Raw genomic sequence first — 20105 nt, forward strand, 5'->3', positions numbered from 1 at the left:
CTACAGCAATCTGCAGATGCAATGCAATTCCTATCAAAATCACAACCACATTTTTCACCGAAATAGAGCAAGGAATCCTCAAATTTATATGGAAGACCCTGAGTAGACAAAGCAATCCTGAGAAAAAAGAACAAAGTCAGAGGTATGACACTTTCTGATTTCAAAATACACTACAAAGCTATAGCAATCGCAACAGCGTGATACTGGCAGAAAAACAGACACACAGAACAATGGAACAGAATTAAGAGCCCGGCAATAAATCCACACATGTATGGACAGCTAATTTTCAACAAAGGAGCCAAGACCATGCCATGGAGAAAAGAAAATCTCTTCAATAAATGGTGTTGGGAAAACTGGACAGCCACATGAAAAAGAATGAAAGTAGACCACTATCTTACTTCATATACAAAAATTAACTCAAAATGGATTAAAGACTTGAATGTAATACCTGAAATCATAAAACCCCTAGAAGAAAACATAGGCAGTATACTCTCTGATAATAGTCTTAGCAGTATCTTTTTGAATATGTCTCCTCAGGCAAGGAAAAGAAAGGAAAAATAAACAAATGGGCTTATATCAAACTAAAAAGCTTCTTCATGGCAAAAGAAACCATCAACAAAGTGAAAAGACAAACTACCAATTGGGAGAAGATATTTGCAAACCATATATTCAATGAGGGGTTAACATCCAAAATATATAAACAACTCATACAACTCAACAACAAAAAAAACAAACAATCCAATTAAAAAATGGGCAGAGTATCTGAATAGACATTTTTCCAAAGAAGATATACAGATGGCCAATAGGTACATGAAAAGATCTTCAACATCACTAACTATTAAGGAAATGCAAATGGAAACTACAATGAGATATCACCCTGCACCCGTCAGAATGGCTACTATTAAAAAGACAAGAAATAACAAGTGTTGGAGAGGATGTAGAGAAAAGGGAACCCTCATACACTGCTAGTGGGAATGTGAATTGGTGCATCCACTATGGAAAACGATATGGAGATTCCTCAAAAAGTTAAAAGCAGAACTACCATATGATCCAGCTATTCTGCTTCTGAGTATTTATCCAAAGAACACAAAAACACTAATTAGAAAAGATATATGAACCCCTTTATTGCAGTATTATTCACAACAGCCAAGACTGGGAAACCACCTAAGTGCTCATCAACAGATAAACGGATAAAGAAGATGTGGTGTGTGTATGTATATATATATAACAAAGCAATACTACTGAGCCATTAAAAAAGATGAAATCTTGCCATTTGCAACAACATGGATGGATCTTGAGGGTGATATGCTAAGTGAAATAGGTCAGATGGAGAAAGACAAATACTGTATGATTTCACTCACATGTGGAAGATAAACAAACATATAGCTGCGGAGGACAGATTGGTGGTTATCAGATGGGAAGGGGTAAAGGGAGGGCGAAAGGGGTAAAGGGGCATGTGTACAGTGACGAATGGCAACTAGACTTTTGGTGGGGAACATGATGTAATCTATACAGAAGTTGAAATATAATGATGTACACCTGAAATTTATACAATGTTACCTTAATAAAAAAAAAGGTACTATTATGATGGTCACATTTTCACCAGGCTATACCAGTGTTCTTGCTTGGGTAGTTCTTAAACATTTTTTAAAAACTATGTGCTCTCTGGCATATTTTTAGGTTGACAGTAAAAACATTTTGTTATAAGTTTAGTTACCTGCAAGCGCTATGAAATCCAACATATTGTAAATATTGACATTTTAAATTAAACTGTTATATAACATCTTAATGTATCTTTTGGAATATAAATGTTATGGTGATTCAACACCCATCACTATGCATTTAAAAACTAAATTAACAAACATCTCTTTGATAGTGAGAAGGTTACATAATTCTGTTTCTCTTTGGAACTCATAATTTCATTATACTTCCTGCACGGAATTTTATCCTAATGTGACAGATTTTTTTTATGTTTGCAGATTCTTCATCGATCATCTTAACATAGTTCGCTACTACAAAAATGGATATATAATGTGAAATGTTAAATTTAAAATCATAAAGCTCTAATAGTTCAACAAATCTTCTTCAGTGTTGAATTGATTATAATTAATACACAACAGCATAAGTATTTTACAAATAATCATTCTCACTATATTCCTGTTCCAGGCTAGTAACCAGGGAGATGGTCAGGGTTTTGCTGGGCTTTTCCTGCTCCACAACCAGTCTGGTTCTTTCTTGGAGAAATGTGGGGTTGTGGAAAAGTGTGCTCGGGACTGAGGGATGTCCCAGGATGCAGGACTTTCAGGGACAACACCGGGACAGTCCCAGGAAGACCGGGACTCTTCGTCACCCTCTGTCTGTGGTTACACGGTCTTGATTTGAACTCTGGCTTGGCTACTGTATCGATCAGGTATCCACATAAAGAAATGACACCACTCAAGATAACTCAGAAAAATGGAAGAATAGTTCAAGAAATACCTATAACCCCCTCACCTGCTAACATTTGCCACATTTGCATACTCTTCCATTGTCTCTCAAATTAAGACAATTTGAGAAGGCTTTATTTATAAAGGAACTCGTTTAAAAAGTGTGGACAGGGGTAGGAAAACTACAAAGAATATTGCAGGAACATGGGTGAGCAACAGGGGAACTCTTACCACTTCTAAGCTTGAGGGGAAGAAGTTACCAGATCTGGGAAGGAGAGTTATGCAGAACAGGCTATCTTGAAAAGAGCAATGATCTTTGGTCCAGATTCATAGCCACCTGAGGTGACTTTTTTTTTTTTTTTTTTTACTGAGTTCATAATAGTTTATACCAATGTGAGATTTCAGTGGTACATTATTTCTTGACTGTTACCACATAAGTGCTCCCCTTCATTCCCTGTGCCCAGCTCCCACCCCTCTTTCCCTGGTAACCACTGCATGTTTTCTTTGTCTGTGTATTTGTTTATACTCCGCATATGAGTGAAATCATCTAGTGTTTGTCTTTCTCAGTCTGGCTTATTTTGCTTAGCTTAATTCCCTCTAGGTCCTTCCATGTAATTGTAAATGGAATGAACTTGTCTTTTTTTCTGGCTGAGTAGTATTCCATTGTATATATATATATATATATATAAATATATATATATATATACATCTTCTTTATCCAATCATCAGTCGATGGGTACGTGGGTTGCTTTCATGTCTTGGCTATTGTGAATAGTGCTGCGATGAACATAGAGATGCATATATTACCTTGGATTGTTGATTTCAAATTATCTGGGTAGATATCCAGTAGTGAGAGAGCTGGGTCACATGGTAGTACTACTTTTAGTCTTTTGAGGCATCTCCATACTGTTTTCCACAGTGGCTGCACCAGTTTGCATTCCCACCAGCAGTGCATGAGGGTTCCCTTCTCTCCACATGAGGTGACTTCTTAAGGAGGGAACATGGGGAATAAGTATCCTGACCTCAATCTCTTTCCTCCTTCTGATCCCTTACCAAGCTCCCTACTGGCCAAAATCAACCAAAGTCAGAGGGCACAGGACGCCGTTGGTCACATGAAGGTCAGCTTTCTGTGACATCGATGGGTGGGAAGAGTGGAGAGTGGATGTGGAGGTGCAGTCCTGGGTAGATTGCTGAGCATCAGCTCAAATGTGGATAATACCTGTGGCCACTTCACATGGTTGTCATAAGAAGTACACTGCATGATGCCTGTGAAAGCATTGGGTAAACCCTAAGTTGTGATTACATCTATTCTATTTAACAAAAATACCGTCTATTTCAATTTAAACCTATTCCTTCTTATTTATTTATTTTTTTATTTATTGAGGTAACATTGGTTTATAGCATTGTATAGATTTCAGGTATACAACATTGTAATTCAATGTATATACTACAGCGTGCTTACCACCTAAAGTCTAGTTTCCATCTGTCACCATGTAATTGATCTCTTTTACCCATTTTACTCTCCTGCCACCTCCTTTCCCCTCTGGTAACCACCAATATATTGTCTGCTTCTATGAGTTTGTTTTTGTTTTGTTTTTAAACCCATTCTTTCTTATCTTATGCAATTCCTGGCATGGTTCCTAAGATATAGTGGGAATCTGGTAAATACTGTTGAATGAATGATTGATGGTGGTAGTTAGTGGTGGTGGATTGGGTGGATGGGAGATTTGGTTCATAGCTAAATACCAAGATATGCTGGGTTCATGTTATTACTCTTATAATAGTAAAACAAAATAAAATGCCGTAAGAAGAACATGCATCGTTAATAAACTCACAGAATAACAAGAGAAATTTTTGGTAGAGAAAACGTACCTGGGGTGAAGACCTAAGGAAGAGGCCCCGGAGATTCCATGCCAGTGATGGCCAGGCTAAAGCCGAGGGAACATTAAGTGTGAAAGAAAAGGACAGGCATTTCCGGAAGAGGAAGGAATTTTGAGGCTTAAAAAAAATATCCAAAAGAAGAAGTGGAGGGGATTGAAAACAAAAAGTGAATGAGTCTCTGATGGAGGATGTTGATAATGGGTGGCTATGTGTGTGTGGGGCAGGCAGTCAATGGGAAATCTCTGTACCTTCTGCTTAATTTTGCTGTGAACCTAAAACTGCTCTAAAAAATAAAGTTTATCCAAAAAAATGAGTGAGAAGGGAAGGATAGGGGTAGGCAGTGACCTTTTCCTCTTCCTCAAATGTCTCTTCAAAGAGAAAAGCATCTATTGATGAGCTGTAAATCATTTCTCCACTTGACATTTGGAGACAGTTTGAGAAATCCTGCTGCAACATATCTGGGGGCCGTGCTGAAGCCTGCCTCAACCCAGATGGCTGGAATGGAATGGGTTTCTTTCCTCTCATCTTTCGTGCTGAAGACGCCTTTCGAATGAAGATTCCTTGGCCTCACAAGAACATGAGAGGAAATGTGAGCTTCCCTGAATGGACAAGGGCAACACTGGGTGGAGCTGAGGACATGGGGCCCGGACACAGGGCTTTTCTGGTGACCTGTGCCTCCACCACTATGTCACATCTTCAGAGCCCTGTTGACATGTGCCCCTGCTATTTGCATTAGCATTTTCATCTCAGCAGATGTCCATTCAGCAAGAGCAAGTCCATGTGCCAATGCTTGGGCTGACCCACGTGACCTTTCCACCAAAAAATAGAAAACAGGCCATTGTTTGAAACCAACTCCTGAGAAGCAATATGCGCTTCTTTCTCTTGTTTCTCCTGGGGACATCCATTGACCTGCAGGTAGTCAATGTTATACTCACATGCAGAGAGGGGCAGCCGAGCAGAGGAGGGGTGGAAAAGTCAGTTTACAATTTATCAAGAGGGTTAGTGGCCAAGCCTTATTTAAGAATCTTTCTATATTATTGGCCCCATTTAGCAAAATCTGCTATGTCACTTTATCTATTAGGATCTACAGTCACACTGCCTGAGGCCTATGAGCTTTTAAGAAGCCCCCCAAAATGTTTGAGACCTAGGAAAAAATGTAATTAACAGATATTGAATGAAATAGTCACAAAATATAATTTTTATCAATTTAATGAATTATTAAATTTATTGTTCATAAAATTTCATTATATTCAAAAATTATCTGTAAGTTCAATTTTCTCACTTCACAAGAATTCTGGTATGTGCTAAATGATTGCTGAGAAGTCATAGCCAAATTTAACGTGTTGCTTAGAGTTAAATAATTTCAAATGCAACTTATAAAAATCGTTTAAATTTTTTATGACAAAACAATGATATTTAATGTGAGCTGGAGGTACATTTTATGATGTTTGGTGTGATGTAGGGTGGGGCTTTAAGAATAGATAGGGTCTATGAAATCTTAAAATGGCAATACATGCAAGTGTTTACGTGTAAGGATGTTTATCACAGTGGCATTTACCTACAAGGTTGTTCGTCGCAATGTGGTTTATATTAGCAAATAATTTAAAACAACCTAAATTGCCTCCAACTAGGGACTAGTTTAACAAACGATAGTACCGCACAATGAATATTAGATGCCCATTGAAAAAGAGGTCATAGGAGAATATTTAGTGATCTAGAAAGATGTCCATGATATGTTAAAGTATAAAACAGTTTGGAAAATATGATCGCTTTTGTTTGTAAAAGAAAAAAAAATATTCTTAGAAGAAAGACTGGCAGGATATACACCAGCATGGTAATGATTAGTGGCTATCTCTGGATGGTAGAATTAAAAGTCTGTTTTCTTTCTTTTTAAAAATTCTCTATATTTCTACTATGAACATTTATTGTTTCTGGAAAGCGAACAGATAAATTTATAAAGCTGGGAAATCCATTATATTTGATGGCTCTTTCTCTGATAATTAATAAATTTTAACCAAAGAAGCCTACATATAGACATGGATTGAGTGGAAACTGCTGACATTTGCCTCCCTCAAATCTGAGGTTGAACACCATGGAAACATCATCTACATGTAGATTTTTGACTGAATAATGACAACAAATGCTCATCTCACAATCAGCAGTCAGAATAAGCCATTTAAAAAACAAATTGAGTTTTGCACTCCTTCAGTGTCTTCTCCTTATTCTTAACATAGGACCTTAAACCTTTATCACAGCCATGCCCTTCCCCCCAACTCTGTCCATATATCTCCAGGGTCGTCTTCAACTACTCACATGCTCCAGTGTGAAAATCGGTAGTCATGGAAAGATGCCCCTATCACACTGGTGAGGGAAAAAGCAGATTACAGAACAGCATGTATGACTTACTCCCATGTATGTAAAATTGAATACATATATTTCAGTCTGTATACAGGCACAGGACTTTCTGGAGGGATATACTCAAAATGTTAACAGTGGTTACCCCTGGATGTCATTTTGAGTAATTTAAAAAATATATGGTTTGAAATTCCTGTAGAGATAAGGTGTCACTTTTACAAAATTGATCTGTGACTTTTACATTATTTGACTCACTCTTGTTTATTCCAACAACTCTGATGGGAAAGAGCAAATTAAATAAGATCTCAAAAGTTAATTTTAAAAGAAGGAAATGGATGGAAATTGTTCCAGGGTAGTAGGATGACGTTAGGCTGCTGAAATATTTGGTTTCACTCTGTGGGCAGATGTGTTTGGTCTCGAGGCTGAAGTGACCACTGAGCATGTTATAAAGGGGACAGAGGTATTTGCTGATGTTTCTCCAGGCTAAGGGCTCAGGATGTCAACACTGCTGAGGCCACTGTTCGTCCATGGAAGGGCACAGGGTCATCCTCCCTTGGGCAAGAATCATAAATGTACCCAAGTGGCCCACCATCTTGGAGGAGGATACCAATTTTCAGGCAAAGCACATTACACAAGAAAACCAACTTTTGCGAGCTGAACATTCAACATTCAGTTTAAAGGGTTGTGGGAGGTGCTGTTGAAAGGTGGTTAACTGGAAGGATCTAGGCTCAGAGAGGCTTCTGTTCCAAGGTTGCCCCTCCCACTCACTAGTTGTGGGACCTTCTTAACATTCTGGATATGGTGATATGCCACTCATTTCCTGTGTTAGTGAAAGACTTGTTGCCTCAGCTGCTGAAAGTGTGGTCAGCAAACTGTCACCAGCTGTCAGCCCCTTTGGGGTCTGCCTCAGCTGTAGAGCCACCTTGCCCAAAGTCCACCATTCTGAGGGATCCCACATCCAATGACTGACTGAGAGGGAGGATAAAGATCTGGCCATCCTGGCCCAATTTGAGACAATTCTGAAGGGCCATTCTAGCTCCAGAACTTTCCATAAGGTGGCTGAGGCCTTTGGTGGATTGCATCACAGCTGAACTTCTCTTTCTGCCCACTCTTGTGCCCGTCCCCTCCATTCTACAGGTGTTGATCTCAAGGGCACTCCCTAATAAACAGACTGCACAATAACTCCGGGGTCTGCTTCCTGAGGAGTCCAACCTGGGACAATTAAGTTACTTAATTACTCTGAGCTTCCATTTCTTCATCTATAAAAATCAAGATGATAATAATAATAATGTCCATTGCATAGGGTTGAGAATTATATTAGATCATGTACGTAAAACGCTTACCAAAATGCCTGGCACATAATAATTACTCAATAAATGGTAACTATTATTATTGTATTTAGAAAAGAAATCGCCTACTCTTGACCACCCACCATCATCATTAACAGTTTATCAGATAGTTTAGCCTCAAAGAGAAGGGTTTTGAAGATGTGGACATAGAGTGAAGCTACGTTGGTGGACTACAAGGAGGTTTGGAGTAAGAGGTGTTACCAAAAGAGGGCAGCCTAAAGGAAGTGCATCCTCCTAATAAAAGAGTCAGTCAATAACCACCTGCATACCAACAAGTCTCTTAAAAGTTTGTCAGAACAAGGCAGTCTCTTGGGGCCTGGCCACTTTTGAGCAAACTGACTAAGTTGGGGTCCTGGCGTGCAATGCTGAAAGGAGGAGCTGGAGCTGCAGTGTCTTCTGGAAGATCAAATATCCTAGACAGTTCATCTCCTTGTCATGTCGTATCTGACACAGGGAATGGCGGCCCACACTACCGGCCATGCACATAGTAGGGCCGTGGATGTGTGTGAGGCCGGGCCCTCCCACTTTAACAAGGAAGGGAGATAAAGTGGACTGTGTTGTTAGAGGAGCATATGCCCTCCCCACTGTCGCCACTGTCTTCTGCTGACCTCCACTCACCCTGCACATTTCCTGGGCTTTGGCGTCTGGCTCATGGCCCTCCCCCACCCCAATGCCTGCAGTCACAGCGCGCATGTGGTGTTCAATTCTGAGCAGCAGAATGATCGATGACTTTATAGTGACTGGGACTTTTTGTTCCCTGGGTTGTTTTTGTGTCTGCCTTGGCTGCATTTTCCTCTAGAAATCTGTGTCCTGGGTATAGATTTGGCTTTGGGAGAGCTGTCCATCTGGATTTGTTTGATTGTAAAGTGCTGTCTTGTATTTAAAGCTGTGATTGTCCATGATGAAGAGCAGACCTGTGGATGTGGTTTTCTAGTCCAGAGATTGCACAAAGCCTCTGGGACTTAGAGGAATACAGGAGGCGTGCGGTCTGTAAAGTCATCTGGTGTTTCGAGACACCCGATTTGTCCCCAGGCTCTGGCAAGTGAAGCTGGGAGCAGCCCTGGGCTGCCAATCTCTTTACACAGTGCCTGCAAATTTTAGAAATCTTACTTTGAAGGTATCATTTAGCTAGCATATAATTTTTCTGATGGCTTATTGACGCTCAAAAATAATGTTTGCAATACTCCAAGTCCGGAGCAGTGTGCATTGGTGGTCTACCATCTGGCATTGTTAGGAAATAAGGTAATTCTCTGTCTCTCAAAAAAAGAGAGAATCTTGTTAATAGAGAAATCACTTTCAAGGTAAATCTTTCTACTATATAACACTTACTCCTCCACCTTTTTCCAAAAAATTCCTATCATTATTGAATACTAATTATCTGCCAGCTCTTTACATGCATTGTTGCATTCAGCCCTTAACATCCCTGCAAATAGGTATTATCACCATTTAGTCAGTAAGAAAAACATAAGCTCAGAGAACTTATGTAACTTGGCTAAAATCACACGTTGGGTGAGTGCCAGAATGGGGATTTGAATCCAATTTTGTCCCACTCCTAAGCCCATGTTATTGCTACCACACTGTGATAACTCTCCTACTTGTTACAAATTAGAGATTATCAAGCATATTTTTAACCTTTTCTTGATGAGTTAGCGACAAAATTATAAAGATTAGTGATAATACAGACCTGAAGTACTGATTTAGGAGAGAACTTTGGTTGAAGCTACAGAAATCCACTGGTGCTTGCTCAAGCAAAGAGAGAAGGATTTACTAGAAGACGCCACGTGCATTGCGAGATGTGAGGGCAGGATGCTGCCAGGTCTCAGGAATGAACTGGGACTTGAGACTCAAACTTAGACTCAAAATTAGATCTTCATCGTCCCTCATGTCTGCTCTACTCTCTGCAGCTATTTCTATTTCTTTCTCTTTCTGCAGACCAGTCTGAAGGTAGGCAGTCCAAGATTAACTCCATGGTTCTACAATATTATCAAAGATCTAGATACCTCATAGCTGCCTGCCCTGCCTTTCTTTTGCTTTTGTTCTCATTATCAGAAGATGGCTGCCGTATCTCCAGACATCAGGTTCTTTTTTGCTTTCTTTTGCTGAGGAAAATTTTCCCTGAGCTAACATCTGTTTTTCCCTGAGCTAACATCTCTTTTTTCCCTTTTTATATGAGCTGCCACCACAGCATGGCCACTAACAGATGAGTGGTGTAGGTCCGTGCCTGGGAACCAAACCCAGGCCACTGAAGTGGTGTGTGCCGAATTTAACCACTAGGCCACTGGGGCAGGCCCCAGATGCTAGGTTCTTATTCCAGGCTAGAATACAGCAAGGGTGAAAGGCAATAGGGAATTTGCCTTTTTAGCCAGGGGATGTCCCAGTGAACAGTCAGAGATCTTGCACTACCTTCATAGAACTTATAGTCCTTCAGAGAAAATAAACATTGAACAATTAATCACACAATTGAAGACTGCTGTTAAGAAGATGCAAGAGTACCCAAGAGAAATGAGTGCCTATGTCTGAGACAGCTGAAAAAATATCCATATACCTTTATTATAACAGCCCAAACTGCAAATAACCAAAATTTCTGTCAACAGAAGAATGGATAAGTAAATTGTGGTATATTCATACAATGTGAGACTACTTAGCACCCTCCCCTCCCTTCAACAAACAAGACAATAAAAAGCCCCCAAACCACTGCCATATGTGACAACATGGATTAATCTCATAGGCATAAGGTTGAATAAAAGAAGCCAGATACAAAAGAACACATACTGCATTCTGTTTGTATGATGTTCAAGAAGGAGCAATAGGAGTCAGAATAGTGGTTACCTGCGGAGGGCGGTTACTGATTGAGAGGAGCCAGGCAGAGCCTTCCGGAGCGCTAGAAATGCTCTGCACTTGGATCCAGACGCAGGCGTACGCATACGTAAATTCACTAAGATGTATACTTACTGTGCACTTTTCTCTATTTATATTATACCTCAATTTTTAAAAAGGTAAGTGTATGTGGCGCCCAAAAGGGAATTTCAACCTTTTCCAAAGTAAACAAGTAAATAAATAAATAGTCCAGGAAACTTGTCATTGGACGTGTGGTTTTCACCATCAGCTCACGGCCATGTTTCACAGTGGTTCTCAATCCTGGCTGTGCAACGGCATCACTTCCCTTTTATTTTAATTTTGTTAATTTTAATTTGATTTTTGACATAGGCAATCTATTTATCTGTTTAATATTCAACAGATTTTAAAAGGTACACAGTGAAAAGTTGCCCTCTCCTCTCTGGAGGATCCCAATCCTCCAGCCACCCAGAACTCCCTCAGAGGCAACCACTGCCCCTCGAGTCTTATCCATCCTTCCAGAGATATTTTATGCATGCATGAGATAAGACACATACATATTATCATCCCCTACACAAATGGTCGCATGCTAATTTATACCAGTTTCATTCATACAACACTCTGTCTTGGAGATTTTTCCTTATCAGTCTGTAAACAACTTCCTCAGTCTTTTTTAATGGTTGTATAGTATTCCAATGTGTGGGTTTACTATAAACTTTTAGAAAACGCTCATGCTCTGGGTTTTCCTTGGATTTAATGCACTGGAGGTGAGATCTGGGTAAGATGTGCAGACAGATCTGGGAACCACTGGTGTAGCTTATTGGTCTCTTTCTTCTTCAGCCTGTGACAGGAATGGTGCTGGTTTCCTAGAGCTCAGAAAGCTGGTTCAGGGTCTTGGAAAGTCAAATGAATCCCTTCCTTCTGATGAACAGAAAGCAGAGATAAGATTCTCATTAGCAAGAGACACAGTGACAAGAAATCAAGAAAAGCTGGCCTGCAGCCCTGGACCTATATACAAGAGTAGGGAGAGGGCTCGCATGGTGCAGTCTCCATATTTTCAGACAGCAGAGGACTTATCACGCAGTGAGAACACAAACTTAGTTATAAGATGGAAGAAGCTCTTTCCAGACTCTGAGCTTTAGAAAAGTAGCAGATGAGTTTTAGCACGGGTAAGTGAAAGATGGAATGTTGAGAAAAAATAATAATCCAAACTATACTTATAGCTTCTTGGGCTAAACACATGTCTACACATAATACTAGACTGCTCTCCAAGCCCATCAGCTTCATGTAGCCAAAAGAGTTCACTGTGTTGGGCCCAATAAAGAAACGTATTAAAAACATAAGGGAAAACACTGTCGTGCTATCATATGAAAGTATCGTGTTTTTGTGTCTGAATTCTATGTGGAATTTTGTTGATAAACCTCAGGAAAATATGCTAGGACTCAAGAAAGTCACTTTAAATGGTTAAAAGGGGGCTGGCCCCACGGCTGAGTGTTTAAGTTTGTGCACTCTGCTTCCGCAGCCCAGGGCCTTGCTGGTTTGGATCCTGGATGTGGACGTGGCACCACTCGACAAGCCATGCTGAGGCCATGTCCCACACAGCACAACCAGAAGGACCACAACTAGAATATACAACTATGTACTGAGGGGCTTTGGGGAGAAGAAGCAGAAAAAAAAAGATTGGCAACAGTTGTTAGCTCAGGTGCCAATCTAAACAAAATAAGAAAGCTAGTGCCTCCTCTCACAGGCATTAAAAAAAAAAAAAAGAGAACAGGCCAGGATGGGGATGAGAAAGGAAACAAAGTATTTGGGCTTTTGAATATGGTAAAACTGATGGCTTATATGCCTAATTTTTTACTTTTATAAAGTCAAATAGATTTCCAAATTGGAAACTGCCTAAATGTCCTTCAGCAGGTGAATGGTTAAAGTGTGCCACATCCATACTACGGCATTCTATTCAGCAATAAAAGGAAGCAGACTATTGATACGTGCAGCTACTTGGGTGGATCTCACGTTTCAACAGTTTACGTACTGTTTGGCTTGATTTATATAACATTCTATAAACAAAATTGTAGAGACGGAGAACAGATGAGTGGTTCCAGGGGGTAGGGGTGGGGAAGGGAGGGAACTGTGGCTATAAAAGAGTAGCATGAGGGGTCTTTGTGGCAATGCAACTGTTCTGAAGCTTGACTGTGGTAGTGAGTACATGAATCGATACACGTGATGAAACTGCATAGAACTAAACACACACACGCACTGGAGTGTATGTAAAACTGTTGTAATAAGGTCAATGGATTGTATCAATGCCAGTTTCCCAGTTGTAATATTGTACTATAGTTACGGAAAATGCTACCAGTGGCAGAAGACAGGGTGAAGGGTACATGGGATCTCTCTGTACGATTTCTTACCACGGCATGTGAACCCATAATTATCTCAAAGTCTAATTTAAAAAAATTAAATAAGCCTAGAAAGTTAGTGCTAGAGAGAAGTAGAAATGGACAAAGCAACATTGACATTGATTTTTATCCAATTCAAAAGGGGTCAGCTCTTGACCTTTAATAGAAGTAGATTTAAAACCAATGGAACTATGTACCTTTCACACTTTGAGTAATGAACGTATGAAATGCATTCATCTAAGAGATGTAAGAGGATAAAGACATAAATATACTTTTAGAAAGCAATGATGGGTCTCTAAGACACATTAAGACTTTTTGGAAGCTTTTCTAATCTTGGCGCTTGACATCACAAAGGAGCACCACATAATTTCACAACAGGGTCACATTGCAAGATGTAGGAATTTTAAAATTAATTCAACAGTTGTTTGCTGAGCTCCTATTACTTGTCAGGCACTGTCCCAGGTGTTCTGTGTTAGAAAAGCAAAAGACACGCCCTGTCCTCCTGAAGCTCATTACCTAGAGTTCTTCTGTAACTTTGTAAATGTCCCGCTGCTCAGGAATTCAAAGCTGGTGACATTATTTATGGAATAGAAATGAATGTCATCCTGACAGATATTATTTTTAATGGTATCCTGATTAATAGTCACACTTGAGGCTATTTTAAAAATGGAAGCAGTCACCATGAAGTGTGATAGGAATTACCCCAAAATAGACCATTTTATCCTCTGTGAATAATTTAGACCCTGGCACTCCAAATGCAGTCAAGAGTGTGAGGAGCGTGAAAGAGCTGATCGAGAACTTTCAGAAAGTAGGGCCCGTCTCTTATTGTCTCTGTATCCCAGGACTTAACAGTATGCTTGGTATGCACCAGGAGCTCAATAAATGCTGAATTGACAATCTAGAGGTTTTGCTACTCTTATTTTATATGAGTTTAGGCCAGAAGAAGCTTCTAAGGCTCTGCCTTTGATGACTGGAAATTGAATTTGACTAGTGTCAGGAGGATCTGGGATGGGATATAAAACAAAAGAAACAAACCTGAATGCAGATGAAAGAAGCCATTGGCACAAGACTGACTTGTAACTGGACCTGTGGCACGCCTTTGGCAGTTGGAGGCACCAAGAGCTGCAATAGCTCATCCCAGCACAGTGGCTGCTCTGACACCATGGACTTGAGTTTCTCCCTTCTGTGTAAAGGAACAGAATCCCATCTGCTCGCTCCCTTCCATCCAGAGGTGGCGTGGGCATGCACCTTCATTGACCATTAACTTTCAGGCATAGAGATTAGCCCAGCATCATGAACCTTATCAAAATGATACCACAGCAATGGCAAATCATTATGAATACTTCTTGGCGGTGAGCTTCCCAGAAGACAATTATCGAAGAGATGTGGAACAAAATGTAAAGATGGCCTTCAGCATCCTTAGCCTCATTGACTGCCATCAAAGGCAGTATTATATTTGACCTGTAGGAGAAAATAATGAATACCTGCCAATACGGCAGAGACAATGCAGTGATAAGGAAGTTTATTTCCATGATCTTTTGGCAAAGGTGGATATTTATATCAATGCTCAAGGATTAAAAAACATTCTGTGCTTATTTTTTTGTTGAATGTAACATTTTTTTCCTTCTGCCCAGCCAGAGACAGAGAAGGCCTGGAGCACTGTAGAGCGGTGACTGCACCTTGTAGACCTCTAACTACATGGTTTGTAATCGACCAAGGGCCCCCACTGCTTCGTTCTGAAATCCATAGCAGGATTTGTATTGAGTCCATGCTCCCCACTGGGAGCTACTGGCCAATAACTGTGTGTGCAAGGATACTAGGGCTTCTCTGACAGTTGACTTTGGCTCTAGCACTCCATGAGGGCCTTGCCAAACTTTGTTAGACTTCATGACAGTCTAGGATGCTTCCATCCAACCTCCCTGCCTCCCTCCCTCTCACTTTCACTTCGGGGGTCAGACTTGGCTCATGGTCTTAAATGGCTCTCCAGTCTTTTGGACTTCCTCTCCATTTGCTCTCCCATAGGCATTTCTCCTAATAAAATCCTTGCACGCTTAATCTCTTCTTGGTGTTTGCTTCTCAAGGGACCTGTACTAACACAAGTGGTATTGAGAGTGGTCTGAGAAAACAGGAGGCAAGATGGGGATGTGCGAGTGGATCACCCACCACTCAGCATATGAAAGAGGAAACCATCTTGGTTTGGAGGTGGGGCATGGATAGTCTCTGGCACAATGTGGTGCTCAATTGCTAATGATTTCACTGGCAGTGACCTGGGAAATGTCATGGCGGAAGGGAATGCTGTGGCAGGTGTGATGATGGAGGAATTTGAAAAATATAGGGGGAACAATGCTTACCAAAGCAATGGAGTTGACTGGTTACTGCAAAGTTGCACTCATGCCCTGCAAAAGGATAATGAGACACTGAGGGCTATTAACAAGTAGATAATGGCTAAGTGCAAGAGCCGAATGCCTTGGTAGTAATTCACAAAGAAGCCCTTACCACTCACAGTGGAAAGGCAGAGACACTTGAGTAGCAGGCTGATGACCTCATTGTGAGTCACAGAACTCCAGAGATGTTTGAATGCTCAGCTAAGACAAGTCTATTATGCAAAGGATAGAGCCATGGGAAAAGCTGTGCTATGGACTGTATTGTGTTCCCCCCAAATTCGTATGTTGATGCCTCAATCCCCACTGTGACCGTGTTTGGAGATAAGCTTTAGGAGGCGATTAAAGGTTAAATGAGATCGTAAGGGTGGGACCCTAATCTGATAGGACTGTGAACTTATAAGAAGAGGAAGAGATCACCCTCTCCCTCGCTCTGCCATGTGAGAACATAGCAAGAAGGCAGCCATCTGCAAGCCAGGAAGAGAGCTCTTACCAGACACCAAATTGGCTGGCACTTTGATCTTGGACTTCGCAGCCTCTAGAGCTGTGAGAAAATAAATTTCTGTTGTTTGAGCCATGCAGTCTGGTATTTTTTTATGGCAGTCCAAGTAGACTAAGACAATCTGGGACCCTGTAACATGGGACAGGGACATCTGGATAAATATTGAGGATGTTAACGCTATAACCCCCCTGGATCACCTGGGCTTGCAGAGTTAGCCCATCCTCCCCTAGCATGATCCAGCACTTTCATTGTGCTAGAATATGCTGCAGAAACCTCTCCCCTACAAGGCACCAGGTGCTCCCCTAAGGAGCTGCTCTCACCTCCTCTCCTGGCTGCCAGACTGCTACTAGTTAAATCTCAGCATAGATTTAAATCTTGCTGGAGATGTGCTTGACCAGATGAGGGAGAAAAGAGACTACACCTAAGGAATTGTAAAAAAATAGACAGCAGGTACTGGCAGGAGCCAGGGGGGCATGTCTGGGATTGTAATTTAGGGGTTTTTGATCAAAGGGGCTGGAATGTGAGGCTGGAGAAGCAAGAATGTGTTGATTTGGGGGCACTTTCACAGAACACGAGATTTAATATCCTATTGAGAACCCCAGGGGATGGAAAAAACTGAGCTGCTTGCTGGGGTGGCTCTTAGAAGCCTGGAAAAAATAACGGCCAACACCAAGCAAAGTGGAAAATGCCTAAGTTACTCAGGAAAATGGTAGCAGAAGTCATAAAGAGGAAATGGGCAACCTAGAATGGATATATAAGGCCAGAAGACAATCCACTAGAGGATTACGTTCCCTGAGAGGGCCCAGAGGACAACATCACTTGCCAAGGGCATTGCGAGTGAATGAAAAAGTTCAGTGGTTGCTCTCCTCTGCAGGTCAGGACAGGTAGGAGAGACGGTCACAGAGCTGAGCTCATTAACCTCCATGGAGATGAAGGGCCCTGAGTAATAGAGGCCAGGTGGCAGCAGGTAACCCCCAGAAGCCAGGAGGCCACAATTACTGTAAAAACCAGCAAAATTGGACAGACAGCCAAATGAGCTTGACCCTCAGGGAAACAGTTAGTAGAGCATGGCGTCTCTAGAGGAAAAATAGACATGGATCAAAAAGGGTGCTGCTTAACAGCTATAATTAAAAATAAGGCAGAATCAAGGTATAATAGATGGAGGACAGCCACCCATGTAAAAATTCAAGGTCCTTTTTTCAGTTTCAGACCTGGGCCAATTTTAAAATCAGAAACCCGTTGACTGAAGAGGTGGTCCCTAGAAGGAGGGAACCTACAATATTACGACCATTGTGATGATTCCCCAAGTCCTTCTCTAAGAGACCTGATTTATTTGGGTGATTGTACACTGGGGAAAGAGGAATAACCAGACATTCTGAGCACCATTAGAGCCAAGATTGACATGACATTGATACCTAGAGATTCAAGTTGTCCTTACATACCCTGTTAAGAGTGAAGGCCTATGAGGGCCAGGCAATAAACAGAGTCCTGGCTAATGTTCAGCTCATGGTGGGTCCGCTGTATCTTCAGATTCACTCAGTGGTCATTTCCCCAGGCCCAAAACACACAATTGGAATTGATATACTTGGCAGTTGGAATAACCTCCACCTCAGGTCCTGGTGTGTGTTGTACAAAACTACCATAGCGGGGAAGGCCAAATGCAACCTCTGAAATGCTCGAGTTACTCTGGACCCCTCACCTCCAACCCCCGACACACACACCCAATCAAAGAGTGTGAAAAAACCCAATACCCTATTCTGGTGGGAGGAGGAGATGATTAGTGTCACCATTAAAAACCTTAAGGGTTTAGCATTTAATTTGTCAATCTCAGCCCTACAAAAGCTGGTTGGATCCTGGAGAATGACCGTAGACTATCACAGGCTTATACCAACTAGCAACCTTGATCGCAGCTACTGTAGTGAATATGGTATCATTGCTAGAGCAGGCTAACCAAGCTGCAGGTACATGGCATGTAGACAGTGATTTGGTGAATGCAGTCTTTTTCATTCCAGTTAGAAAGGAAGATCAGAAACAGTTGCATTCCTGTGGGGTAGACAACAAAATTCATTTACAGTTTTGCCTCAGACCTATATTAACTCTTCTGCTCTCTGTCATAATATAGTCCAAGGAGAATATACCATCTGGATTACACCATTACATTAATGACATCCTGTTGTTTGGTCGGGACGAGCAAGAGGTGACTAGCATGCTGGAGGCCCGGGTAAGGCACACGCACTACAGTGGGTGGTAAGAAGCCCTGTGAAGAGTCAAGGATTGGCCATTTCAGAGAATTTTTTAGGAGTCCAGTGGTCAGGGGCCTCCAAAATAAAAAAACAAATTGCATATCTTGTATCCCTTACAACAAAGAAGAAAATCCAGCACCAGTTGGCCTCTTTGAGTTCCGCAAGCAACACATTCCACATCTAAGAATATTGCTCTGACTCATATCCTGGGGGACACTGAAGACAGTTGGCTTTGTGTGGGACCAAGAGAAGGAAACGGTGATTCAGCAAGTCCAGGCGGTGGTGTAATTGCCATGCCACTTGGGCCATACAACGTGGCAGATCCATCCTGTGGGGCTGGAGGTGTCAAGTAGTGGGAAAAGACACACCATAGAGCTTATGGCAAACACCAGTGGGAGAATCACAATGCAGGTCCTGGGTTTTTGAGCAGGACCATGCCTCATACTCAGAGATTGATATGCCCTTTGAGAGTCAGCTTTTGGCATATTACTGGGGCCTGGTGGAGATGGGACATTTGACCATGGGGGACCCAGATGGGGAACATGGGGGACTACATTTGGAACTATCTATTATGAGCTGAGTCCTGTCAAGCCTGAGAGCCACAAAGAGAATAGCTGCAGTCCATCATAAAATAGAAACAGTACATCCTAGATTGAGTCTGAGCTGGACTAGAGGGTATGAGTAAGCTGCATGAGCAGGTAGCCCAAACCCTCATGTCACCACCTGTCACAGTTGAATCAGTGCCCCTCCTCCTTGGCTGCACCTACAGCTGTAGACAGGATCCTGTATGCAGCTGAAAGAAGGGGAAAATCCCAAACTTGGTTTACATATGGGTTGGCTTGATGTGTGGGAGCAACCTAAAAATAGATAACAGTCACATTCCGGGTTGGCCTAGAAACTCAGTGGAGGGAAAATCTTCACAGTGGACAGGGCTGTCTAGCTGGCCACCCACTTGGTGTAGAAGGAAAAGTGGCTGCGGGGGAGAATATACGCAGGGCCTGGGCAGTGGCTGAGGAGGTCAGAGGTAGAGGAATGTTGATGTACAAATGAAAGTGGGCAAAAAACATGAAGAATTTTGTAGTACATTTTAATGTCCACCCAGAAGCATCTACCCATAGAAGAGGCCCTGAACAATCAATTAGACAAAATGACTTGGCCAGTGATTTCAGCTATCATTATTCACTGCAGAACTGGCACAACAGACACGCAGACAGAATGGCTGAGATAGTGGAGATGGAGGCTATGTATGGGTCCATCAGCTTGGACTCTCACTTACCAAGGCCAATCTACTACTGCTGCCTCTGAATGTCAGCAAAAGAGCCGCCCTTGATATAGCACTGTTCCTAAAGGATATCGGCCTGAAAGGGCCTGTGGTTCATCCTCATGTGGGTAGATACTTATTCTGGTCTTGGATTTGCCTTTCCTGCCCACTGTGTCCCAGCCAGAACCACTATCTGGGGGTTTATGGAATGCCTGATCCATAGGCATGGATTGCCATACAACATAACATCCAACTAAGGGACATACCTAACAGCTAAGGAAGTTCAGAAGTGGGCCCATGACCATGGGATTCACTGATTGTCTCACATATCACCCCATCCTGAGACAGCTGGCCTTACAGAATCCTGGAGTGGCCTTCTAAAGGAGCAACTGAAATACTCCGAAAGGATGAGGTGCCATCATTCAGTGCCCAAAGACCTAGATATGCAAGGTGTCCCTAAAAGGAAGGATACATGA

General features: G+C 41.8%; 1 long non-coding RNA gene across 1 annotated transcript; it reads right to left on the reverse strand.

Annotated features, from left to right (window-relative positions):
* Positions 1-10539: 10539 nt before the first annotated feature.
* Positions 10540-18996, reverse strand: LOC139081481 (uncharacterized). The gene is made up of 3 exons (XR_011536600.1): positions 15594-18996; positions 14278-14703; positions 10540-11767 (listed from the first exon to the last, which is right to left on the reverse strand). It is a non-coding gene; the product is annotated as an uncharacterized lncRNA (long non-coding RNA).
* Positions 18997-20105: the final 1109 nt, after the last annotated feature.

This window comes from Equus przewalskii, chromosome 2 (genome assembly GCF_037783145.1).
Source record: "Equus przewalskii isolate Varuska chromosome 2, EquPr2, whole genome shotgun sequence".
NCBI lineage: Eukaryota > Metazoa > Chordata > Mammalia > Perissodactyla > Equidae > Equus > Equus przewalskii.